The sequence below is a fragment of the Ammospiza caudacuta genome, chromosome 2 (genome assembly GCF_027887145.1).
Source record: "Ammospiza caudacuta isolate bAmmCau1 chromosome 2, bAmmCau1.pri, whole genome shotgun sequence".
NCBI lineage: Eukaryota > Metazoa > Chordata > Aves > Passeriformes > Passerellidae > Ammospiza > Ammospiza caudacuta.
Window position 1 is genome coordinate 97,921,308 of NC_080594.1, and position 26,534 is coordinate 97,947,841.

A 26,534-nucleotide genomic window follows, 5' to 3' on the forward strand; every position below is an offset into this window, starting at 1 on the left:
GATTACTAATAATGTATGCCAGATATGGTCCTGGGAGATGTTGCAGATACACAAAGCAGGCTACTTTGATTCATTATAAGAGACAAAATAGACTGCTCAAGTCTGTATGTTAAATTGGTGCTACAAAGAAAACATCTGGGGGGAAAAACTTCATGAGGCTTATGAGAGAGTTCTCAAATCTTATCTCCTCTTTCAACCACAGTAACTTTCTCTTGGGACTCACAATTTCAATAAATTTAGACTATGTTTCCTTACTCTATCTTACTCTATCCACATTTGTAGAGGGATAGAATGTAAGAAAATAGTGCAGAGGGCAGTCTCACCCCTGAGGAGTTGCAGCTGTACTGATAACCAAAGATTAGGAACAGGCCTGCCCTTAATAGGCCACAGCTGTGTCCAATAAGAAGAAGAGTGCTACAAAAGAGTGGGTTAGCAGGTGAGGAGAGTATTGGAGTTTGTTGGTTATGTTGTGAAGAAGAAGGAGCCAGTGCTGTGTGGAGATGCCCATGAGAAATCACTGTGAAGGTATGGAAGATTTTACAATAAGATGGCAACACACATTTCCCATTTTAATGCACCAAACAGAAGGCGTTATAGGACAATTAGAGAATTAAATGTGTATATTTTGCCTTTGTTAGTGTCCTCTTGCAAAATACAAATATATACTGGGAAATATAGCCTTGCAGGCTTGGTCAAAGTATTGAAAAAATTTGAACACATTAAGATGCTATACACATAAGATATTAATTAGATATGTTTTAAAGTGAAAACAGAGGTCTGTGAATTTTGTAAGAAAGGAAATAATATTAAATATTGTTTAATATTTTCTGTATGGTCTGAGTCTGCTTCAATCAGAAAACTGGGAATTATGGCTTAGAGTAAGAACCTTAGCAGTGAAGTCCTCTACCATTATGATTTTCAATGAGATTTATATTTGCAGGCTTATTTTAAATGTGGAGCTATCATTCCCCAACCCCCCCCCCCCCCCCCCCCCCGAAAAAAAGTCCTTTGGAAACTATAACTGAAAGAACTGAAAGTCAAAGTATCTTATTTTGATCAAAATGTTGTTCCTTCATTTTAAATCCTAAAAAGGATCATAAAATAATCAAAATTATCAGATAATGTTGCCATCTTTTCTTTTTACCCTCAACCAAAGTACTGGTTTTCACATTGGAAAATGAGAATTTATTCAGCATAGTCCTATTGCTTCTTACCTTAGTTTCTTTGATATTATTTCACCACTTCTACTTCCTCTTCAAAAGAAGCCAAGTTCACAGGATCTCATGATGGCTGAGTTTGGAAGGCAGCCCTGGAAGTCATGCTATCTAACCTTCAAAGTAACCTTTAGTCAGTTTGCTTGGTGGATGGTGGATTGTGTCCACCATCTCCAAGGTGGAAGTTTTTACCACTTCTCTGGGTTGCCTGTGCCCATGCTCCGTCACCTTCACAGTAAAAAAAGCATTTCCTGGTGTTTAGAAACTCCTCTGTTTAAGCATGTGCCTATTGTCTCTGGTCCTGCCGCCACACACCACTGAAAATAGCCTGTCCTTGTCCTCTTTGCACCCTCCTTCAGGTTCTGCAGATATTTCCCCTGAGCCCTCTTTTCTCCAGGCTTCTCCAGCTCTCTCAGCCTTTTGTCATAGGAGAGATGCTCAGTTCCTTAATGATTTTTGTGGTCTTTTGCTGACATTTCCCCTGTATATTCACATTTGTCTTGTACTGGGGCATGCAGCACTGGACAAAGCATTGCAGGTGTGGCCACAGCAGTGCTGAGGAGATGGAAAGGATCCCCTGTCCTGACCTGCTTTGTCTAGGGCAGCCCAAGGTCCATTAGCCCCCTTTGTAACAAGGGCACACTGCGGGTGCGAGTTCAGCTCAGCATCCACCAGGATCCCCAGAGGTTTTCTTTTTGCCCAGCTCCTTTCCAGCTGGACAGCCCCCAGCAGGTTCTGGTGCCTGGGGTTGTTTCCCCCCAGGTGCAGGACGCTGCATTGTTCCCTTTATGTGGTTTATTTTGGCCCCCTTCTCCAGCCTGACTAGGTCTCTTGGGATGGCTGCATGACCCTCTGGTGCATTATTCACTCCTCACAGTTTGGGGTCGTATCAGACTTGCTGCAGGTTCACTTGGCCCTATCCTTGACTCCTTGCAGGAGTTACTGTCTCCTACTAGGCCCTGTGCTGCTGATCACCACCCTCCAGCCTGGACAGTCAATCAGTTTTCAATTCACCTCGGAATACGACTCTGATATGGATAAAATGTTATGATCAAGGCATTTAAAATTTATAATTTCTTAAATAATTTATCAGTTCTGTAAATTGAAAATTAGTAGTCATATCCACATAATTATTTATGTATTTGACTAAGTATTTTTCTATTTGTATGAAAATGGATATTAAAATTTCAATTATTCTCTTGTTTTCATTGATTTTACGGATCTATAACTCATTAGTAGTGACACCTAATGAGACACATATGTTAAAGGAGGATTAGGTCCTCATTATGGATATAGTTTTATTATGTAGAAACAAAATATAAGAAAATTATTTCGTTTAAATTCCCTAATCTAGGCATACTATTTTGTATTGCAGAAAGTCAACTTCTATGTGGTGGTTTTTAATGTGATACTAATTTATATTCATAGCTGTATACTGTTTTAACCTACAGTGAAAAAAAGTAGAGAAATTAGTAAAACCTTTTCCCTAAAATGTTGAATCCTATAATTTACGTTCCATTCCCAACATAGAGATTGTCAATGACATGACACTTTGTGTGTCTTTTGAAATTTCTGAAGGAATTTATAAATAGTAAACAGAGATCATAAGGAAAAGGAAATCATCACATTGGGCACAGCAGTCATCGTTCTTGCCCATGGGCTGGACAACACAGTTTTTTTTGTTATTAACAGATGTCTTGCATAGTAGTACCCAATCTTGATTATGACAATAGGCTTACCTACTGCTTCCTGCAGTATTATTCCTCAAATCTGTTCATCATAATTTTGTATTTGAATTTTTTCTCCTCCTAATCTCCTTCCCATCTCTGGCTAGTTTTCAGTTTCCTGGCTTCTATTTACCTAGACACTTTTCCTCCTTCTCCCTTCCTGGAACTCATCAAGCTTGTTTCCCTTCCATGCTACTCCCAGGTCTCCACATTGAATTTTTATTTTTTTATTCTTTTTTTTTTTTTTCTTATTATTATCTTAGGCTATCTTGTTGTGACTTCTAATATTTAAGAACAATGTTTCTGGCTCTTGGATGTGAGGCAGTTAGGGAAGGAAGCCTCTGTTCTTTTTTTTCTTGGGGAAAGCAGAATTTAACATGGTTACTCAACAGGGCACACAGAAAAATGCAATACTATGAAGAGTGTTGATTTTGCTTTATGTTTTTCACACAATGTTTTTCAAAATCTTTGTAGTCAATCAGTGAAAGAGTTAAATCTGGATTCACAGAAGCATCTGTCAAAGATGAATAAGATGTGTGAATAGACCAGCTACTTTTATGATAAACAAATATGTTTACCCCAAGAATAATAAATAACAGCGATATAATCTGATACTGTATCCCACTGCATTCATCCAGACACTTTACTCCTGTGGCTGTCCCTCAGACAAAATGTCACAGCAATAAAATTGTAGGAAGGCTGAATGCTGAAAAATGATCCATCTAAGCAATCTTTATAACCTTGGATATCTTCAAATATAAACAGCAAATGCATTGGAGGCTGCAAGATATCTGTTCACCTCAATAATCTTAATTAATAGCTATAAGATGAATATCCATTCCTTATATGCATTATTGTCTGTCACATGTAAAATAAGTACTATAGCTGTAAATAGCTAAGCCTCCGGAAAACATGTGCATACTCCACATTTTAAATAATTAAGGCAGTCAAATTTAGAAAAAACATACCTAATATAAATAATTTCTCTTCCATATTCCAAATCTCAAAGGAAGTAAAATGACAGGGAAAAGTCATCAACAGTTTGTTTTAATGAATATGGACAATAATTTTTGTGCTGCTCTTAAATCCTTTTCCTGAACAACTGAACGACATTTAAAATATTTTACCTGAAATGTAGAAGCTGAATATAAATAATCATAGTCTGAGTGATGTAAACTTGATAAGAGCAGTATTCAGTTTGAACCAAAGTCTGTGCAATATTGCCTATAAGATGCTCTTAGCTACTTTCACATGTTCAGGCCAGGCTATTGCTGCCATAGAACACACAATTCCAAACAAAAGTGACTAAAATTTTAAATGATCTGGCCTATAAAATTCCAAATATTTTAATTAAGAGGAAGACCTCTGAAGTTGGGTCTTGTTGTCCAAACAACAAATTATTACCGTGTTTTCCACCTGAACTGAGAATATTCTATAAATTAATTTTGAGATTAATACTATCACAAATAATCAACACAGTAAATGGCTCATTATAAGTAGCATTTTCTGTGATCAAATTCTGAGAAAATATAACATTTAGTAATTATTTTTCTGTAATGTTTCAAAATTGCATTTTTAGGACTTTTTGCTCAGATACTGAGTGAACTATGGGGTTTCAATCCTTTCAGCTCTGCTGGTTCTTCAGATTAGAAAGACTATTATCTTTGCATTTTCTATTATGCTAGATATGTTTCTTGGCTCATAAATGCCTTCTCTTGTTCAGCATGTACTTTTTCTTCCCACTTCATTTTTATATTACTTTTTTTCCTTCCCATTTGAAATATCCATCCAAAATCTTACCAGGACTGGAAATGGAAATTACCATTTCAGGTAATTTTTCTGTTATGTTCTTAATAATACTCCAAAATGTCAATATCAGAAAACAAGGATTGTTTTAGGATCAATCTTCATGATCTTAATAATACACATTGCTGCCAAGATGTCATTTCACTGTGAGAAAGTTCAAGTGCCAAGAGATAATGGGTTATGATTTAAGTGACCCCTCCAGTTTAACAATCATTTTATCAGATTGTAACTGTTTTTTCACACTTGATTTCTCCTATAACCAAAGTACCCTGAAGGAAACACCACATTTGTTTCTGTACTAACAAAAGGATCATAAAAACTAGTCCGAGTAAAGGAAGCAGCACAAAGCAAACACTGATGCATTATTTTTAGAGATCTGTATCAGGTTTTCAGATAACTTCCATTCATCTTTCTCAACTGTTCTGAAAAAGGGAAATTCAAGGTTTGCACACTTTTTCTTCCATCTAGAACAGTCACAGAATATTGGAGTTTGGCATGCTACCAGTACCACACTCACTGGAGAAGGCTAGTTCTGCACAGCTGTAAGGTAAAGGGATTCATGTTTGCAAGGATATAATGTACGGCTCTAAATGTGAAAAATGATAAAAATTTATCTTTGAAGGAGGAAAATAGTGCCACACATCACTGTGTTTCTAATGGGAAGTCTGCACAAAGCTATCAGCATTTAAAAAGTATTTTTCCTTAATGGATCATTGACTGATGTGCTGGACGAATTTCTGCTATGAATATCCCTTGTGCCATCCCATTATGACTTATGGGATTGTAATACTTTAACCTAAATCTGAGGTAGTATGAAAAGGAAGACTTAACTCTTTTTATTAATTTAACAAGATATCATAGCAGTCTAATCTAGATTCACTGATTCCAGTGGCTCAGGTCTTGGTATTCACCAGTTTGGTAGCTGAAAGGAAGGAAATTTTGTAATTTGAAAAGAATGCTTTTACACTTAAATTGCAAGAAGTATGTTTCTCCTATGAGCATATCAACTCTGAAATAGGCAATAGAATAATTTATGCAGCTAAACAACTTATTACCTTAAAAAATATTTTTACATTCAGTTATGAATATTGTTTGAACTTAATGATTTGTTTCAAACAAGTAAAAAGAAGACCAATTTCAGAGCTGCCGATATGCTTTGTTAAAAAATGAGAGCCATGTTGAATCTAGCTTTTGAATATGGAATCATAGAATCATAAGGGTTGGAAGTGATCTCTGGAGGTCAGCCAGTCCAAACTGATGCCAAGGCAGGGTCAGCTACAGCAGGTGACACGGGAATGTGTCCAGGTGGGTTTGGAATGTCTCCAGAAAGGGAAACTCCACGAGCACCCTGGGCCTGTTCCAGTGGTCTGCCAGTCTCAACATAACGTTCTTCCTCATGTTGAGGTGAAACTTCTTGTGTTTTAGTTTATGGCCACTGCACCTTGTCCTGCAGCTGGGCAATGTCAAAGGGAGCCTTGCACCATCCTCTTGACACCCATCTTTGAGATATTGGTATGTACTGATGAGATCCCCTCTCAGTCTTCTCTTCTCTAGACTAAACAGGCCCAGCTCCTGCAGTCTCTCTCCTCACAAGAGTCCCCTAATCACCCTTGTGACCCTTTGCTGGACCCACTCCTGCAGAAATTTCTTTTTCTTATGCTGAGAAGACCAGAATTGAGCACAATACTCCAGCTATACCCTAGGGGTGTTGAAGGTTTTGGCAAAATATAATGGGAACTGATACTTACCCACCTCACCTTGGAAAATATCCAAAACATAGATATTTGCATTTACTGAATGTTCTGGAAGCAAACCAGTTAATTTTGAGTATAATGCTACTTTGATATACTGAGACAGTGCTGGATTTTCACTGGGTTAAAGCAAACTGATTAAAGCAACCTGATGAAAGACAAACAAATGTTAAAAAAACCCAATCTATTGCAGAAGCTCTCTGAGAAGCTTCAGAAGCAAGATATAATTGCATAAAAAATTATGAATAAGTTTTCCATCTCTGTCACCATATTTTGAGAGCACTGTTCAGACATGAAACCTTATATAAGCAGTTAGAGCAAGCAATAAAATGGTTGATTTTCATCTTACTTTCAAAAGCCTGATGTAGAAATAAGTGATTAGAATAATTAAACCGGCCAAAATTTCAAGGTAAGTAGATTAACAGCCAGTTTTCCACAAATCAAGACAATATTTTATATTTTCTTTTTGTAGCAGGGAATCTTCTCAGAGGTTTAAAATAATCACGTGGTAGACATGATATTATCAACATACAGATTGAAATTTTCTTATGTGCAGTTCTAATCATCTCATTTCCCTAGAGGCCCATGTTGCTAACAGCGTCTCTGAACAACATTTGCAGCAGTAGATGAGAAGTTTATGTGAATAATAATAAGCAAGTCTTTCTATCACAGATTTTGATCTTCAGATGTAGCTACATTCTCCTAAGGGAAGCACAAAGAACACAACATTGCACCAGCTACTACTTATGGGGGTTTGAGGAATCTGCACAAGAGCCTGCTCAGTTCAATATGCTGACAAATTACTTGGAAGGAGTGAATAAAATGAACATGTCTCTTAGAAAGGATACAGTATTATTTAGGGCAGTCAAGTCTAAAGTGGACTGAAGATTATTTCATGATACTGAGTGGCAAAATGAGCAGACAAAGCTTTTTGTTAAGAAGTGCACTTGAATAAATGTATTCTAAATAGATCTGTATGTTCTCAGTTATTATGCTGTTGTCAGATCTCTGAGAACATCAACTTGGTGTTGCATGGCAATCAAAATGGCAAATAGATGAGGAAAAGTTGTTAAAAAAGGAATAGAGAAATAGAAAATATCATACTGCATAGTATGAATGCACAGTATACAATTTCCTTTAATGTTGTGTGTGATCTTTAAGAAAATACACCAAAACAGGAAAGGAGATTAAAAAGGGAAATATACAGAATCACAGATACTATAAAAATTCTGAAACCCTTTTAAACATGGAAAACAGGAAGGCTAAGGCACCAAGAATAGTACAGCAAACATGGTTTGTAACGCTCAAGTAAGATTGAATATAAAACATAAAAGAGATCTATTTACTTCTAGGAACTGGATTGGATAATCTTGGGTCCTTTAAAACTCAGGCTATTCTATTCCATTCTATTCTCACAATAAAATTAATGTGTACAAGGGGTTGGTTTTGGGTATTTTTTGTGTTGCTTTAATATTGTGATATGAATAGAAAATCAGAATTTCTGGTTAAGATCTAGACACTAGTGTTGCAAAATTAGTGTTTTTTTTTTTGTTTAAGGTAGCCCTAGAGAACACTTTTTCTTTTATTTGTTTCCATTAAATGGGTTTAAAATAATGGAACTTAGCATATACAGAAAGAAAATATTCAGAGCAGGAGAGAATCATATTTGTCATGGAAGACAACATGGTAAATTTTGGGGCTGAAAAAGGAAAGAGAAGACAATACCCAGTTCAGTGGGAGGGGAAGAGAAGAAAATATACATCAATATAGATACAATCATAATGGAAGTTAAAGATGTGAGTTCAGCCAGAAAGTCTTAAAAGTTGAGAAAGTAAGCCATTGGATTGACAAGAAATCCAATTAATCTAGAAAACATAATTTCAGTTCTTATCAGAGTAGCCACAAACTATACTCAAACTTAGGTGAAGAAATGTGTATAGTGTTTTTAATTTTGTTTTAATCTGTGTGTCTCATGCATGAGAGAGTCCATTGCCTTGAAATTTGCACTGATATTAGTAAAGCTGCAAGCACAATCTACAGGACTCAAATCCAACAGTTGCAAGCTCAGTGACAACATCCAAGCTCTTGGATACAGATGATCCACACACGAAAGAGATGCCTTCAGGCATGAAACCTCATTCTCTTTCTAGAGACCTGTGAGCTCCACCTATACTGATCCCACTGGACTGACAAGCATGGCAATTCTATTTGGGTATTAAATGACAACTCCGATCTGAACATCTCTCTCAATAAGAAAAAGCTAAACTTAACTAGCAAGACAAACCCAAAGCAGTCTATTATGTCAGCTGAAACAAGTTCTGTTATTTCAGTTATACAGCTCCATTATCCAATATCATAGGCACATTAATTGTATCTATGCTAAGCAGAAGTATTATGTATGTTACTCAACTCCATTTCTATTAGGTTGCTTCCAAAAAATCCTCAAGAACCAATGAAAAAACTCATCCACTCTTGATATTAGAGGAAAAAGGAGCAAATATCTGTTTTCCTCAGGCACATACTTTGTAATGTCTTTCAACCCAATTTGCCTAGTTTCTAAATGGCAAGCATTGATCCATATACTATTACAAACTGTGACCTCACCCATGTTTCAACCCACTGGCTTACAATGAGCAAACCAAGTAATTGAATGCAATCTCAGTGGCAAAACAGCATGAAGAACATTAGAAAAGCTGACCCCTTCTCTCCACTCTCACCTCAGCAGTCTATAAAATTTATAGAAAAGCTCATCAGCTTCTGCAGTGCATTCCTCAAGGAGCACAAGGGTTGCTGAACTCTGTCTGTAGCCACTTGATGAATTCTGTGGCACTCTACATGCGAGTTCCTCTCCTCTGTCCTACTTGTTGAAGCATGCAACAAAACTTACCCTGTAGGGGTTTATGATGCTGTTTAACCACTGTTATGTAGTGGAACATTTTGAAGATCTAAAGCAGAGCCTTAAAAAAAGCACAAATAAAAGGTCTCTTGGTTCTGGAAGATTAGAAAAATTTAAGCTGAATTGACTTACTCTTCATGGTGCTTGTGGAATGCAGGCAGACATACAATAAAAGCTCCATATAGTTAATATGGGAAGAAAAGCATGAAGGAACTCAATTTTTCTAAAGAACAAACAAAGGTTAGCCAACCTATTTATCAATATTTCTTTGTCATGCTGTGAGCAATGTCCCCATGCACATTTCTGTGATATTAACTAAGTTTTATTGTAATATTCCAAAGGCTATCTATGCAGTTGAGCTACAGGCACCACATTTTAAAAGCAAGTGATACTAAGTAAAATATAGTCAACATTTTCTGGGACTGAAGAATTAAAAGGACAAAAGTCAGAAATCTTTACAAAGGATTTGCGCTTCTGATAGTTTTTTTTTTGTTGTTCTCACCAGTTTATAGGGATTCCCAAACTGTGTCTTCAGTGGGTGAGTGCAGGGAGTCAAGGAGAAAAAAGGGTCTTTCTTTTTCTTATTTAGTTTTTCCTCTCCTCAGCCATATCAGCACCTTTTCTTAGCTTCACTGGGAATGATGTACATAAATATCCAGGAGGAAATATAATGTACTGCTTTTAAGACCCTTCTATTTTATTTTCTGTGGACAGATTCATATTCTAATACTCTTGAATCACTGCTGCTTAACACACACTCACAAACATTGCCACCAGACCCTTCTCCTGCCCAGACTTGGAACAGGATCAGGAGCTACTAGTGTTTTCATGTGGCAGAAAGTCACATTTAATTAGGTAGTCATTGTCGACTGCCCAGTAAACTCAGGTCAAGACCTCTGGTCTGTGCCTTCATTACAAACAGTTTGGGAGAGAGTAGCTTAGTAAATCATATGTGAGTATCTGCTGTTCATGAAAGACTGCATTTTACTATTTTCTTTGCTTGTATTTTTCTGGGTTTCTTTGAGAATCAGCCAGGTAGGATGAGCTGGTAATTAGTGTGAGAGACAAAGGCTAATTGCCCAATTATCCTTAGGAGGACAGCTGGGAAACTTAGTGTCCAGGGCCAATTGGAACCATTTCGTGTTTAAGAACAGACTCCAGGCTATTATGCTGGATAAATGTTCTTCCCTTGAAAAAAGTTCCTTCAAGTTACGGCAAAATTAATTTTTTTAAGACTCAAAATGAAAAAATACAAACACTAAAACAGTCCCAAAATTAAAACACCTCATCGTGTATAGGTTAGTTATTCTTCTAGGGTGGGTTGATGCTGGCTGGACCTCAGGTGCCTACTGAGGCCACTCCATCACTCATCTCCTCAACTGTGCAGAGAAGAGAAAATATAACAAAAGGCCTGTTGGTTGATATAAAGGTAGGAAGAGATCCCTCACCAGTCACTGTCAAGGGCAAAACATACTCAGCTTGGGTGGGAAATAATTTAATTTATTATCAATCAAGTTGGGAATGAATCCCTACTCACACTCATCCTCTCTGCAGTGTGGGGTCACTTCCACAGGAGACAGCTCTCCACAAACCTGTCCAACATTAGTCCTCCCCACAGGCAGCAGTTCTTCATGAACTGTTCCAGCATGGGTCCTTCCATGGGGTGCAGTCCTTCAAGAACAGACTGGGTACCCCACAGAATCAGAAGTTGCCAGCAAACCTGCTCCAGTGGGGGATCCTCTCTCCATGGGGCCACAGGTCTTGCCAGGAGCCCGTTCCAAGCACAGGCTTCCCAAGAGGTCATAGCCTCCTTTGGTCATCCACCTGCTCTGTCATCGGGTGCTCCAGGGGCTTTAGGGGATCTCTCCTCTGGTGTCTGGAACACCTGCTTCCTCTTCCTTCACTGATTTCAGTGTCTACAGGGCTGTTTCACATATTCTTACTCCTTCCACAGCTGTTCCACAGAAAGTGGATTTTTTCCTGTTCTCTTTTCAAATCTGTTATCCCAGAGGTGCTACCACCATCATGGATGGGCTCTGCCTCAGCCAGCAGCAGATCTGTCCTGGAGCTGGCTGGCATTGGCTCTGTCAGACAAGAGGGAAGCTTCTGGCAGCTTCTCACAGAACCTGCCCCTGTAGTCCCACCACTACCAAATCTTTGCCATGAAAACCCAACAGACTATCTTACATGCTATGTTATTAATCCAGTCCTTTAGCCAAAACTCCACTTCTAAGAAATTCAGAATGCATCTACATCAATGTTTTCAGAATAATTAAGAGGTTGCTTTTGAAATGAATGTTCTAATTTTCCCTCCATGTAGGACTTTGTGAAGCACCCTGAGAACATGCAAACTGGATATGTTTCAGATTAAACTAAATTGAAAGATGAACTGCAGAGTTGTGTTTAATACCCTCCAAATACTAAGAGACAATTAAACTCAAGGCTAGGCTAGAGATGCTGTAAAATAAAAAACTGTAGAAATTTTCATACTGTGAATACCAGGTCCTCAGCAATTGTTTTGCTGCACAAATCTACTTGTACTTGTAGGACCAAATCGTGCTGCTATTTGTCAGTGTATACATAACACCAGATGCACTGGTTTCCTGTTTTTAATTGTCTTCTGGAGTAATAATTTATTCCTATTGTGATTAAGTACCTCAAAGGGAGATAAATCTTAGTAGGCTAAAATAAACCTGTTTTAATATTCCCATTTTTTTATTATTAAAAATTACCTTCTATGTTTTAGAAAGTTTTATCTCTGTTCATAGTGATTTTCATCACCAAATTTTCTAATGTTGTAAATTTTCCATTAATGCATTGTTAAATTAATAAAGCACTTATATGCACAGATATAGGTCCATGTATTTTATATATGCATTACAGCAGACTTGCCAAGCTTATTTTAGATTTTGAAGCTTTTTGATGACTTTCATCAAGAAATTCATGCACATATTTTTCTAATGAGAATCTGAGAGACACATGGTAAAATAAGGATGGTAGAAGCTCACTAGCAGAGACTAAGACATTAATTTTTAGTGCTAAGTTTAAAGTATATATATATTTCCTAGCCTACTATACATTTTTAATCTGGTTTGCAAGAACACACTACTAAATTTTATTAGATAGTTATTTTTTACATTGCCTGCAGGAAATCTTTATGAAATATTACAATAAAAACATGTTTCTTCAAGAGGCAGTAATGTAATAAAATGCATCACTAGTTTTGATTGCATTGATAGCTTGTAGGAAGAGAAGTCCCTTTAGGGAGATGTGCTTTGTGTTCATAAGGAAGAGGAGAGACTATTTTGCAGCACATTAAAACCATGGGAACCATTAGATTTGTATAATAAAAATCTTGTAAACACTGATAGTTTTATGGTTAGTTTTCTCAACAGCTGTTTTATAGAAGAACCTGTGGATACCTCAAGTCATAACACTTTTCAAAAGAGCCGTATTAGCTTTAACTCAACCTTTATTTTCATTTCCCTAACTTGCATAACCATGAATTGTGTTCCAATTTAAATCAATTGTAATAAAAAATTATTTTCAATTTTGTGTAATATGAAACAATTTTGGAGGGCCCATTGACTTTAGAGAGTGTATATTATTTTTTAGTGAGGATACAAAAAACAAAGAGCTCTTCTTAGAGAAGCATGAGAAAAAAAAGCTTTAAAAAGCAGAAAAAAATTGGTGTTGCCTGAAAGAAGGAGATATACATGAAGGAGATATATATGATGACTCAAGACAGGGGGACAGATTAAATGCAGATGGACAGAGGTAAAACAAATTGAGTCATAGTTGTATTTAAAGTGCCCACCTGCAGTAAGTCCTATAAACATATGGACCCAAGTTGAAGGGCAACATTCAGTGTATTTTGAAATAGTTGCCTGATTTGGTTAGAAGGTCAAAGGAATCTTTGTCACAGAAAATGACATGATGGGTTTAGATGGTTTTTAAATGTGTTCAGAGGGATGGGACAATTTTATTGGAGAGAAGACAGAAATGTATGAAAAAACTTCAGTAGAAATCTAACTCAATGGGTTTAATGAATCCACTCAAGGGTAAAACTATACAATGAGACTTCAGGGGCATAGCTGGAGGAATGCTTATGTTTTCATATATTTGAAAAATTGTTGACAATTTTATAGGTTTTTTTTTTTTCCTATTGCCCATAGAATGAAATTGAAAAGTAAAGCCATTAAAGAAAAAGAAAACTCCTGCCTATTCTTCAAAAGCAAAGATGGATCATCATTAATTAAATGGAACACAGGGGACTGAGGTTTCTCTGTAGAAAAAATTGCAATTTTGGTCCATTCTAACACCCACTGACCAACAAACATATTTGAGTTCTGTAGTAATAAACTTACTTCCTTTCCTAACTTTTCCAAGGGTAAACATTCATATAGTTCAACTTTTTGAAATCATTCCACATAGACTTTCCTTGTCCCTGTGCCTTGACTAGGTACAAAGAAACCATCTCATCTCTCTACTATGTGCAACATTATGATAATTTTCCTTAAGAAAAAAAAAAAAAGAAAAAGAACAAACAACCAAACAAAAACAAAGCAGAAAACCTAAAATACTAACACTTGAAAAAAAAAAAAAAGAGAAAATAGAGGTGTTTGTCTGGTGACGATGAAGTTTTCCAAGAGAAAAAACAGGTTTAATTGCTGAGGATGCTTAATGAAGAGCATTTGTAAAACTTCTGTCTAATCTCTAGCAGATAATCCCCTTGGTGTCTGCTCAGACTCTAAAGGTGGTGGCAGTCAAGTCCTGATGCACCACATTTCTTCTCTTATTTGTGATTTTTAATCTACCACCTTAAAACAATGTTTTTTTCTTACCCTGCTCTTTAAAATTGCATTGGAAAAACAAAAAGGCTAAAGAAGCTCCTAGACAATGTTTAAAAGAATGAGCAGAATGATAAGGGAGCTGTATCAAAATATTTCAAACTTTGTTTACTTAGGTAAACTAAGGCTTTTTTTTGGAATCCCATTAAAGAAATGAAACAAAAATACTGCAGTGAGGAGGGCAGTAAATTAACTTTTGAGTAAAAGGCCTGTGCTTACAGACTTGGTGTTGAATGTCAGCATAGGAAATTTCATGTTGGGAAAGAAACTCTCTGGAGATTAAACCTTTTCTCCTAGGTGCTGAGAAAACCACTGCTCCTTAGTATCTCAGTTATCAATATGACCATTTAAACCCCTTAGCCCAATTAAGGGTTTTGAGAGCCTTAGAGGGAGTATTCACTCAAGTTTTACACTCACGCTAGAGGAACGCATGGAATTCCCTTCAGGTGCTCAAAAGCATCATCTTTTTCAGGTAATTCAGTGCCCTAAGAGGAAACCAAATTTTTACCAGAAACTAAGACTGCAAGTATAAGTTGACTGTTTAACAAACATGAACTCAGAAGCACTTGAATAATGAATTTTGCCTGAAAAATCAACAGTAATATATATTCTTGTGCCTTTGATTTTACTGTTGTAAGTAAAAATTACTTACAATGTGAGAGATCATTAATTTTAAAATCTCAGTTTAATTACAGCTACCTTTCTTGTTTCCCCTCCTTAATTCACCTCCTCATTTTTATGTCTTTACTAATTTCCTCTCATTGAGGAATAAATGTTGTTTTTCAACACGTTCTCATTTTAAACCTTAAATTCTAATGCTGCTAAAAGGAGATTTCATGAAGCAAGACCTAAATAAAACATTCACTCTATTTGCTGGTGTTTCAAGCATTAAATTAATATTCTCAAAGTTCATTCATTAAGTCCCTAACTTGTATTTAGGATTCAGGCCATGCTTCTGATTAGACGGGAAAAAGAAATCAGCCCACAGAGAAAGGCAGCTTTTCATTTGAATCCAATCAGGGAGAGCAAACACACTCCAAAAAGGATTTCTGTGGTATATAGATATAATTATCATGAAGGAAAAGGGAAAAACAACTCGGAACCTTAATGAATGTGAAAGAGGGTGTTTTAGCCTTGAAAACTCCCTGCAGCAATGTTACTCTTCTTAGCATCAATCCTATCGACCAAAACTTGGCAATAGACAACAAGAAAGTTTTCTCATAATTAATCTAGAGTGCTTCATTATATTCTAACATGTCTGAGCTGATTTATTACATCTGCTAGATCCATGCAAATGAAAGGAAAGATGGTATTTGGTACTTACACACGAGCAAGCAAAAAGATCATGGCAGCCGTATTAGAAACAAAACCAAACCAATCTCAGACTTTGAGGTGAGAGGATGGGGTGAAGAGCACCATTTTTATAGGGATGAAGAACACCATTAGAATGGCAGCCACTGGCACTGCTGGATGTAAGATCACAAAATATTTCCAGTACACAGCATGGAAAAATGAAAATTTGTATTTGCTGCAGGGAGTACAATTAAACTAAGTTACATAGGAAAAGGCAGAATCCTGTTCTTAGTTAACATAGTTCTCTTAGTTCTTTGAACTCTACTGATATCTGAGGGTTGATGGAGTATTTTTATAAATCAGATCACTTAAATATGAGATAGTTTTAGGGATCTAATTTTAGGTTTCTGGAATTCTTATTTGAAATATAATAGTGAAGATTGTTTAGCTGCTGTTGGCATGTAAACTGGTCTTTGTCAATAGATTTTGTCATTAAAAAGCAAAACAATTAATTTTGATAGAAGAAGACCGTGTGCAAAACTAAATTTTTGCTGTAGTGACCAAATAGCTAAGTCATGCTTAACAGACTTCAAAATATATATTGGCAATTTCTTTTAGCTGGTTGGTTCACTAGCTGAAGTAGTAATTTTTATGTAATGTATATTGTAAAGCGTGACTGAATACCATAGATCCTGTATAAAAATTAGTCTTCTCAGCCATGTTACCCCCAGATTCACCTCTTCTGCTTTTCCACACGAATTCTCTCTTAAATCCACCCACTACCCTGCTCAGTGGGACTTTTAACCAATATTGGCTTTTCTGAGAAATTCCCACAATAGGGCTAAAATAAAAGTAATTTATCTTAACACTACATCCACTTCTAGATTCTAGTGAATTATTACTTCTTAATACCAAAACTGCAACAGAATGGCCAATTCTAATATTTGCAAAAAGCAAAGGTATTTAGTTAATATATGTATGTAAAGGTAATAAAGGTATTTAGTTAATAGATTTTTTTCTAGAACGTCTCATTCATATTCATGATTAATTTTTTTGCGTTTATAAAGCTTAATTTTCAGACTCAGGTTGAGAAGTTGGTATATAAAATCTTTTGCCAACACTAAGGTATTTCTAGTTCTGGACCAGTGCCTTTGTTAGGAGCATTTGGACCAGTAAATAAGCTTTTGTCATTACTAATAAAGGCCACAGAGTTTCTGTTGAACTCACTGCTGAGGGTCTTATCACATGTCTGAGGTTTCCACAGCCTGAACTGATCTTAACTTATTCTAACAGTCATCTAAAAGTAGTAACAAAACTATTGTCTAACCTGTTTTAGCTCAAGGGGATAAAAAATTAAAATCTTGTTGGAGTTGATGGGAACTTACAGTCGTTATAATTGAAAACCAGTATGGACAGAAGAAAAGTGGTGAGACTATTTGGTCCAATATGTAGTATAATTTTTAACATAGGGAACATAAAAAATACAACATTAGTATAACATTCTGCCCTGATCAATTACAATCTCACACAATGGTTGCATGGCATGACCCTGAGTCCTTCCCAGAAGCATCTAAAGGAATTCTCAAAGTCAAAGTACGTATATTTAATCTGCTGAAATGTACCATATTCTTTCAGATCTGCATGCAAAGAAATCGACCACAGAGGGGGAAAAAAAGTAGTAGTAAAACTGACTATAAATATTCAATTCACAATGTGAGAATGGGAAGAAAAAGGAGATGGAAAGACAATACAGAAAACAAATAACTGATGGGAAAGAAATGAAAATCAGGTAATTTTTCATCCACAACAGAACAGATATAATGCAAAATTAACAGTTTAAAAATGGGAGAATAATTATTCCTTTGTGTAGGGGGATAGAATATAAGTAAATAAAGGTAGTATAGAAAGTAATCTTATCCCCTAAAGAGTTGCAGCTGGGTTAATTATTAAGGATTAGGAGCAGGCCTGACTTTACCAGGCCACAGCTATAGCCAATAGGAAGCGTGTTATAAAAGAGTGGATTGGTTGGCTGAGGGGAACTGGAGTCAGTTGGCTGCTGTGAGGAGAAGGAAGAGTCATTGCTTAGAGGAGCTGCCTACAAGAAACGTCAAGGAGGTACAAAACTCTAGCAATATGGAACCTTTGCGATATAATGATAATAGAACTCTTGCAACATAATGGCACCTTTGAAAAGGTTAAGCTCAATAAAGGAGCAGATAAACTGAAGCTTTTTTATAATACAGAAACTGATAGCCCTTGCCTACTTGAGTGTGCTGGTTTCCTCTAGAATAGTCTTCACAGTAGCTAGTACAGCTGTTTTGAATTTGTGCTGCAAACAGTGTTGATAACACAGGAATGATTTTTTGCCCTTGCTGAGCAGGGCTTACTCAGAGCCAAGGTTTTCTGTGCCTCTCACCCCACCAGTGAGCAGGCTGGGGGTGCACAAGGAGCTGGGAAGGGACGCAGCTGGGATGGCTGGTCCCAACTGACTCCAGAGATGTCCAACACCTTATGGCATCATGCACAGCACATAGTACTAAAAAAAGGAGAAGGGGGATGCTTGGAGCAATGTCTTCCCAAATCAACATTCTGCGTGATAGGACTCATCTTTCCTGGGGATGGCTGAACACTTGCCTGCCAGTTGAAAGTCTCGTGTGCATTCTGGTTTTGCTTTACTTGTGGGTATGACTTCTGCTTTAAAGTCACTATGAAATTATCATTATCTCAACCCATAAATTTTCCCACTTCTGCTCTTCTTCCTCTGTCTGCATCTCACCCCTACAGACTGAGTGGAGAGTCTGTTTGAAGTTTAGTTGCTGGCTGGGGTTAAATCATAACTCTGTGAGAGTAAATGCACTTAAAAAAGTTATATCTTTGAAATTAAAATTTTGAGTTTGGGGAATCAAATGCTAAAAAACACTGAGGATGAAAACAATATTACTTGAAAAATTATTTAGAATTTAAATTTTCAAATGCATCTGAAGTCTGTGGTAACAGCAACTTCTGTTCAGGCTAGACATACTGTTATGAAAACTAAGGAGAAACAGAAACAACTTGAAAATTATCTAAGTGTGAAATAAATAAAAATGGTGATATTATGGTAAAATGGGGAACTTGGCATAAATTGAACAGTAATAGTCTTTTGTTTCTACAGTAGCACCATGAAAAGGAATTCATCATTTTAGAAGTGAAATATTTCTAAAACCTTGATATTTGTCTGTGAAAGTGTAGGTAGTTTCAGTTTCTGCCACTTAACATTCAAAACTTTTCAGGAAAAAAAAAAAGGAAAAAGTAAAAGTTGTGTACTAACTTATTCTCTTGGAAGAAACTTAGGTAGATAACTAATTGATTTATCCTAAGTATTTTTTTTTTTTCTAAAATGTGCTAAATTTGTAAATAATTTCTTCTAGGTTTCACATTTGTGACTCATACCTTACAGAGCCAGAACATTTGCCTTATGAGTACCTATTCTTTTTTGGAAGCTACCGTGATAAAATCATGACGACAGCTCCCAAAGGAGTTTCCTCTGAGAGTACATACAATTCTTTGAGAGACAAGATTACTAACAAAGTAAGAAAAACAGCTTAATAATTTGAGGTCATCAAGTGATGAGTCCCAAAGTTTGTCAAATCTCTCTAAATGATGACTGCTAAAAGAACATGTTGTAGCAATTTAAAATTGTGGAAGGATATAAATAGCAAAGAGAAATTATTTAAAGGGGAAAGGAAGAGTAAGAATGAGAAATGGAAAGCAATTTCAAAAGCAGAAGGTGATTCATAAATTCAGAAATAATTTCTGTCCCAGCATCTCTTAAACATATTTCTGTGATAAAGTGAAGGTGCCATGATTTGTGATATTCATGAGACCAGAATATATTCTATGTAGTACAGCATTGGATTAGTGGGGCAAATTAGACAGAGAGTAGCAGAATTCCAGAGACTAAAAAAGAGGAAATTTCTGTTATTCATTTCTCAGCATTATTCCCAGCTGAATTCTAGTCAAAGTAATACAGAAGCTGAACAATGCACTTTGACCTGGGTAAAAGTACAACAAACAAACACATCACAGAATATTTTTTTTATTTTTTTGACTATAGACAATCTAGAACACAGAAATATTTCAGAACAGCACTCTGTATTCTGTGGGACACAGGGGACAGTTACATAGGGAGGACAAAATTGATATCTCCAGGAATTATGAAATCCATGACTTTAGATTGACAGCAGTGCCTGAGTTCTTATTAATTATTACAAGTTACAATCTTACCATCATGGGTTTCACCTGAAACGTTGATATGGGTGGACCTAAGAAGCACTGTGTTTTAGTGCAAGTATCTATGTCCACAAAAATTATCGTTTAAAATTATTTGTGTTCATGACAGAGATGTCTGTAATGAAGTAATCTAGTAATATATTTTTAAAAACTTCAATGAAAAAAATTATTTTTCTCCCTGAGGAGTAAAATAACTACATCAAGAATATCTTAGAGGAGGAACCTGTAATTGTCATACTTAAAATGTATATCTATGCAGAGACTCATTTAAGCAGGACACTAAGCCTGAAAAAATGGCAGAGTGCTGCATATAATCCATTGCCCAGAATAATTAGGAACAGAAAAGAAAGCAAACAAAAGAAATCTAATAGTGGACATGAAAGGGAGAAAATGAAAACCTTAAGTCATTTAGGTAGGGAGGGAGTCATGTTGTGGTCGTTCTGTATTTCTCTTGGCAAACTTTTCATACCTGCAGTGTATCTGGGGCTTGGGACTCTGTGATTTTTGGAACCCAAAACCTAGGTATAAAACTAAACCTAGGTGGATACCTAACATTAGGTGAGGGAATAAAAGGTGCATGGTGGTGAAGCTGAGGCCAGGTAGAAAGGTGGAGAGGAAGCCATGTTGTAGTAGTACTGTATTATACTTGGCATGCTTTTTGTAGCTGGAGCCATGTCTGGAGTCCTGGGCTCTGACATTTTAAAAACCGTAACCCTAGGTGGATCCCAAACTGTAGGCAAGACACAAGAGCTACTTTTGTTAATTCTGGTTGAACAGTAAAAAAAAAGTGGAAGCACCATATTATGGCAGTTCTGTGTTACCCTTGCGATTTGCCTGGAGCCCTAGCCTTTGTGGTTTAAAACACTAACCATAGGCCTAACCCTAACCCTGGGCAGGTAAATCAGCCTAGGGTTAGGGATGGTCCCAAGGAAAAAACTGTGGATGCAGCCATGCTGTGGCACATTTTCACCCCCTTTGGGATTCCTTTTGCAGCTGCAGTGTGCCTGGAGCTCAGGGCTTTCTGGTTTGGAAAACCCTAATCCGAGGCTGAACACTAACCCTAGGCTTAACCCTCGGCAGATAATTCAGCCTAGGGCTAGGAATGGTCCCAAGGAAAAAGCTGTGGATGCAGCCATGTTATGGCACTATTTCTCTTCCCTTGGGATGGCTTTTGCAGCTGCAGTGTGCCTGGAACAAAAGAGTTTCTGCTTTAAAAACCCTAAACCTAGTCTAAACCCTTACCCCTAACCCTGGGCAGGTAAATCAGCCAAGGGTTAGGGATGGTTGGGAGGAAAAAGCTGCGAGGGCAGCAATCTTATGGAACTTTTTCTTTTTTCTTGGGATGCCTTTTGCAGCTGCAGTGTGCCTGAAGCTCAGGGCTTTCTGGTTTGGAAAACCCTAACCCTAGGCCTAACGTTAAGCCTAGGCTTAACTCTTGGCAGATAATTCAGCCAAGGATTAGCGATGGTCCCAAGTAAAAAGCTGTGGATGCAGCCATACAGTGGATGTTTTGCGCTCCCCTCAGGATGCCTTTTGCAGCTGCTGTGTGTCTGGAGTTCAGGGCTTTCTGGTTTAGAAAACCCTAGCCCTCGGCCTAACCTTAAGCTTAGGTTTAACCCTAGGCAGGTAAAGAAGCCTCGCGTTAGGGATAATCCCAAGGAAAAAGCTGTGGATGCCGCCATGGGGTGGCAGTTTTACGCTCCCCTTGGGATGGCTTTTGCAGCTGCAGTGTGCCTGGAGCTCAGGGCTTTCTGGTTTGGAAAACCCGAACCCTAGGCCTAACCTTAACCCTAGGCTAAACCCTAGGCTGGTAAATTAGCCTAGGATTAGGATGTGTCCCAAGGAAAAAGCTGTGGAGGCAGCCATGTTGTGGCACTTTTTCGCTCAGCTTGGGATGGCTTTTGCAGCTGCAGTGTGCCTGGAGCTCAGGGCTTTCTGGTTTAAAAAACCCTAACCCTAGGTCTAACCCTAGCCCTAGGCTTAACCCTAGGAAGATAAATTAGCCTAGGGTTAGGGATGGTCCCATGTGAAAAGCAGTGGAGGCTGACATATTGTGGCAGTTTTGCGCTCCCCTTGGGATGGCTCTTGCAGCTGCAGTGTGCCTGGAGCTCAGGGCTTTCTGCTTTAAAAACCCTATCCCCATGCAAACCCTTACCCTAACCCTGGGCAGGTAAATCAGCCCAGGGTTAGGGATGGTTCCAAAGAAATAACCTGTGGATGCAGCCATGTTGTGGCAGTTTTTTGGTCCCCTTGGGATGCCTTTTGCAGCTGCAGTGTGCCTGGAGCTCAGGTCTTTATATTTTAAAAAACCCGAACCCTAGGCCTAACCCTAACCCTAGGGTTAACACTAGGCAGGTAAAATAGCCTAGGGTTAGGGATGGTCCCAAGGAAAAAGCTGTCATGCAGCCATGTAGTGGCACTTTTTCGCTCAGCTTGGGATGGCTTTTGCAGCTGCAGTGTGCCTTAAGTGCCAGGCTTTCTGGTTTAGAAAACCCTAACCCTGCGCTAAACACTTACCCTTACCCTAACCCTAGGCAGGTAAATCAGCCTGGGTTTAGGGATGGACCCAAGGAAAAAGCTGTGGAGGCAGCCACGTTGCGGCAGTTTTTCGCTCTCCTTGGGGTGGCTTTTGCAGCTGCTGTGTGCCTGGAGGTCAGGTCTTTCTATTTCTAAAAACCCTAACCCTAGGCTTAACATTAGGCAGGTAAATTAGCCTGGGGTTAGGGATGGTCCCAAGGAAAAAACTGTCATGCAGCCATGTTGTGGCATTTTTTCGCTCAGCTTGGGATGGCTTTTGCAGCTCCAATGTGCCTGGAACTCAGGGCTTTCTGGTTTAAAATCCCTAACCCTAGGCTAAACCCTCACCCTAGGTTTAGCACTTAAATCTTCCCATGGTTAAGTCTGTTTTAAGGGTGAATCATATTCTCAAAGCTATGATTCGGCAGTTCTGTGCTCCCCTTTGCATGCCTTTTGCAGCTGCTCTATGCCTGGAGTCCGGGGCTTTGTTGTTTTAAATACCCTTACCCTAGGCTGAATCCTAACCCTAAGCTGAGATGTAAAAGCTGCTAACGGCTAAGTCTGGCTCAAGGGTAACTGCTGTGGATGAGGCCATGTTGTGGCAGTTCTGTCTTCCCTTTGGCATGGCTCTTGTAGCTGCAGCATTATTGAAGGCCTGGGCTTTGTGTGTGGAAATACTATAACCCTGGTTCAACCCTTGGCTTTACTCTACCCCTATGTGGAACTGTAACTCAAGGTGGAACAGTAAATGTTGCCTTTAGTTAAGTCTCGTTCAAGGAAAAATCCTTTGTGAAGAGCCATGTTTTTGCAGTTCTGTGTTCCCCTGCGCATGCCTTTTGTAGCTGCATAATGCTACTTGCTCCAGGCTTTTTTGTTTTTAAAAACCTAACCCCAGGCGGAAGCCTAACCCTTCGTGGAAATCTAATCCTTGGCAGAGCATTAAAAGATGCCCACGGCTAAGTCGAGTTTAAGTGAGAATGATGTTGAGGAAGCCATGATATGGCAGTTCTGTGTACCCATTGGCATTCCTTTTGCAGCTGCAGTATGCCTGGAGCCCTGGGCTTTGTGTTTTTAAACACCCTAACCCTAGGCAGAACCGTAACCCTGGGATGAACCCTAACCATAGGCAGAGCAGGAAAATATGCCTTTGGTTAATTCTGGTTTAAGGGTAAAAGCTATGGTGGAAGCAATGGTGTGACAGTTCTGGGTTCCCCTTGGCATGCATTTTGTAGCTGCAATACACTTGGAGCCCTAGAACTTTTGGTTTTTTTAACCCTCACCATCGGCAGAATCCTTACCCTAAGCAGAGCAGTAAAAGCTGCTTTCGGTAACGTGTGGTTCAAGGGTAAAAGCTGTGGAGGAAGCCATGTTGTGTGATTTCTGTGTTCCCCTTGACATGCTGTTTGCAGCTGCAGTATGCCCTGAGCCCTGGGCTTTGTGGTTTTAAAAACCCTAACCCTAGGCCAAACCCTAACCTTGGTGGAACCCTATCCTTCACTTTTTTTATAAATATGTTTTGATATACTTTTTCATATCCTTTTAGACATCTTTACATTTGCAATATACTTTTTCATATCCTTTTAGACATCTTTACATTTGCAAAGCCCTTGTTTTGATTACTCTTTTGAAGTAGTAGGTTTTGACTTGTTTTAGTGTTCTGAGTTCAGTTCTGTAGAGCTTTTCCTTTAGGTGAATTGTTGTACTTCTGTCGGTTTCTCGGCTGTTTAGGTGGCCTGGAAAGGCCCAGGGATGGCCTTGGACAGCCGACGCTTCAAAGGACGAGAAGAGACTTCAGATCTTTTCTCGGTCTTGGTGTTTATTAATTGTTTATCTAAAAGATTTTCTTTCGGCCCAACAGAGGTCTGCACAGCAAGTCAGCCATGGGCACACTGAGAGCCCCCGGGGCGGTCACCTATCTTTATACTCAAAGTTACGTACACAATATTTATTATTTTTCCCCGATACCTTCTACCTTTATTAACCAGTGCACTTTTAGTAATAACCAATCCCAAAGTGCCAACATCACCACAGAAGATGGAGGCCAAGAAGAAGAAGAACAGGACACGCCCCAATTCCTCCATCTTACTTCTTTAGACCCCCCTGTACAGAAATCCTAAACCCTGTGTCTTACACTCTAATTAACTTATCCCTTCACCATTCACACAGTGAAATCCTCCCATCCTCATACAGGTGTCGTCTCCTGTGTCGGATCAAAGTCCAGCCACCAGACACTTCTGGCAACATTCCAGGACTCCCGAGCCCCCCAAGGGTGTTCTCGGCCACTCTGCACCTCCGTCCTGAGGTGCTGAGATTCCCACATCCTTCCTGTGTTGTGATCTTTACAAAGTTCTTGATCATTAATAATTATTCCAGTTTTCCATTTTGTTGTTGTTTTTTAAATGATCCTTCAGAATTAGTCAAAGTCGAGATTCCCAGGGTTTCTGGTAATTTTTCATAGTTTTGAGGGCAGGTCTTTCTGCTTAGTCTTTCAGTGGAGGTTGGCTTTTGAAATCAGAGTGAAAGAAAAGTATATAGAAGGGAGAGACACAAAGAAATAATTGAAATAGTGACAGTAGCATCAACAAAAGATAAAAATTTAAGTAGCTCTTACAAGGTAATACTGAACACCCCAGGTCATTTTGAAGGACACAAGGTACCCATCATCCTATTAGACCCTCACCAAGGTTATTCTGTAGATGGGTGTCTGTAAAAGACTCTCAGAAGGTGGGATAGAGCTGTTTGGATCCAGTATCTTCCCATATCTCCAGCTATTGCAGGAAAGAAACTTGTTTTACTCTTGGGAGGGCAGCAGACTTCCCACCAGCTCAGTACTAAGCCTTTCTTCAGGAGATTTCAGCGTCGATGAAAACATTTCCGTGGAAACACTCACTCTACTCTGGTTTTCTTTGGGAAAGACTGAGGGACAAATCTGCACCACATTTGGTTTTCAGGTTCAGGTAAAGAGACACACTCTGCCCACAACAAAGAATGCCTTGGTGTGTGAATTGACACAAGCAGGCAGCCAGAACAACCACAAAACCACAGCTGAAATGCAAAGAGTAAATTAGCTTAGCTAATTACCTTGCTAGGCAGAGGATCCCAAAACAACACCCAGATTACTCTGCTAGCAAGCAGCAGGCCTGATGTTTGCACCAATTTATCACAGGCCTGTGTGCACGGAGTTTGCTACCATGCTGAGATCCCAGTGGTATTTATGACCTCTGAGCTTTGATCTTCTCTCTCCCAAAACAGGGAGCTCAAGCTTTTCCATCAGAGTGCCTCCAAGTCTCCCAAAACACATTATCTCTTCACAGAAATTCTGTTTATCAAAACAGAGGATAAACAGCAGTAGGCATAATATATTAATTTCCTGACTGTTGTTTTCCAGACCTCGGCATTCCCAGCTGCAAGGTTACTTGAGTGAATCTACCATCCTCCTTGCTATACTTTTGCTTTTAGCTCTTTCCTCCAAACACCCCTATTTGCCACAAAATCAATATTCTGGTGGGGATCAAGAGTGGGAGCTCATGTCTAGGAAGAATAGATGGTATAATTTCTCTCAGATTTCACATTTCACCTACCACATTTCCTGTTGCTGTGGCTGGCTTTTAAGATGCTTCAAATTTTATTTGAGCTAAATTGTACTTTTCAACCTTTTTGTGACCTGCTGGTTTTGTGTTCCTGTTCTACAGCATTTTTCAGTATTAATAAAATTGGTCAGAGATTTTTGAAAGCCATTTTGATTTTTTTTTCTTCAGTATAATTAATGACAAAACTGTATTCTTGGAGGGAAAATATGTTTTATATAGGAGTAGAGTACAATTAAACCCTTCAGGAAACATTTAGAAGCTAAATAAGATAAATCTTTTATCAGATAATTCCCAAAGAGCTAATTCCTTTGGGCTATATCCTTCACACAAAACCTCCTGTTTCAAATTCAGCTTTTCTTCATCAGTATTAATTAGGCAATAACTACACTTAAGAATACTCTAGACAATCAAAAGGGCTTTGGTATTTCTGATAGCACTGAGAGATTAAAGACACTAGTGGTCTAAAGCAGGAACCTTCATTTGAGCTGTTAATAAAGCTATCTTTAGTCTGTCCATTTGTGATATTGCTGTGCTCCTTCTTACCTCATTACCAAGGTATCAGACTGCTTCAAAACCTACATACATTTATTCAGCCTCCATGGTTGTGAGGTAGGAAGC

The 26,534-nt window shown here is 38.3% G+C and overlaps 1 long non-coding RNA gene across 1 annotated transcript; it reads left to right on the forward strand.

The window, feature by feature from the left end:
* The first annotated feature begins 471 nt into the window (after positions 1-471).
* On the forward strand, positions 472-7,520 carry LOC131554922 (uncharacterized). Its single transcript, XR_009274476.1, has 3 exons — positions 472-525; positions 5,216-5,294; positions 7,171-7,520. It is a non-coding gene; the product is annotated as an uncharacterized LOC131554922 (long non-coding RNA).
* Positions 7,521-26,534: the final 19,014 nt, after the last annotated feature.